Source organism: Tenrec ecaudatus, chromosome 2, assembly GCF_050624435.1.
Source record: "Tenrec ecaudatus isolate mTenEca1 chromosome 2, mTenEca1.hap1, whole genome shotgun sequence".
Classification (NCBI taxonomy): Eukaryota; Metazoa; Chordata; class Mammalia; order Afrosoricida; family Tenrecidae; genus Tenrec; species Tenrec ecaudatus.
The window spans coordinates 238,176,614-238,177,723 of NC_134531.1; the positions used below are offsets into that span (position 1 = coordinate 238,176,614).

General features: G+C 38.1%; 1 pseudogene; it reads left to right on the plus strand.

Annotated features, from left to right (window-relative positions):
- The first annotated feature begins 504 nt into the window (after nucleotides 1–504).
- On the plus strand, nucleotides 505–1,110 carry LOC142440558 (large ribosomal subunit protein uL6 pseudogene; annotated as a pseudogene).

Here is a 1,110-nt window from a genome sequence, read left to right on the forward strand (position 1 = left end):
AGAAACATCTAATATATTGCAGGGTATAACGTTATATGTGGAATGGTAAATTACTTTACAAACATATGTATTTAGCAGTGTATTGAGTCCTGTAAAATATATTCTGACATTTTCACAGGAATGCTGTATGCAGGTGAAGAATTCCTAGCTATATATTTTGCATTACTATTAATATTAAAGTTAAACCACACAGAACAATAATAGATAGTAAAATTATTCCATAATTTTAATCCTTTCCAGGTTGCTTAGAAATGTGTTTTAGTTAATATTTTGGAGAAGTTGATAATTGAAGATATGCATAAATATGCTTATCTAGAAATTATTTTAATCTTATAGTACTTGAATTTCAACATGATCAAGCAGCTTTAATATTAAAATTAATATTGAAAATTATTATTTTTTTTAAGTATGTAGAAGTATTCTTCACTCTTTCCTACCACTTTCTTGCAGGGGCTTACACATAAGATTGGCATAAACTTGCTCTTTGCTGCATCTACTGCGAGAATGAAGACCATTCTTAGCAACCAGACTGTCGACATTCCGGAGAATGTGGTCATCTCCCTGAAGGGGCGCACGGTCATCGTGAAGGGCCCCCGAGGAAGCCTGCGGAGGGACTTCAATCACATCAACGTAGAACTCAGCCTCCTTGGGAAGAAGAAGAAGAGGCTTTGAGTTGACAAATGGTGGGGAAATAGAAAGGAACTGGCTACAGTCCGCACGATCTGTAGTCATGTACAGAACATGATCAAGGGCGTGACACTGGGCTTCCGATACAAGATGAGGTCTGTGTATGCCCACTTTCCCATCAACGTGGTTATTCAGGAGAATGGGTCTCTTGTTGAAATCCGTAACTTCTTGGGTGAAAAATACATCCGGAGGGTTCGCATGAGGACAGGTGTTTCCTGTTCTGTTTCTCAAGCCCAGAAAGATGAGTTAATTCTTGAAGGAAACGACATTGAGCTTGTATCAAATTCAGCTGCTTTAATTCAGCAAGCCACGACAGTTAAAAACAAGGATATCCGAAAGTTTTTGGATGGTATCTATGTTTCTGAAAAAGGAACAGTTCAGCAGGCTGATGAGAGCTCTAAGAGGTGTACAGCAACAGTCTAG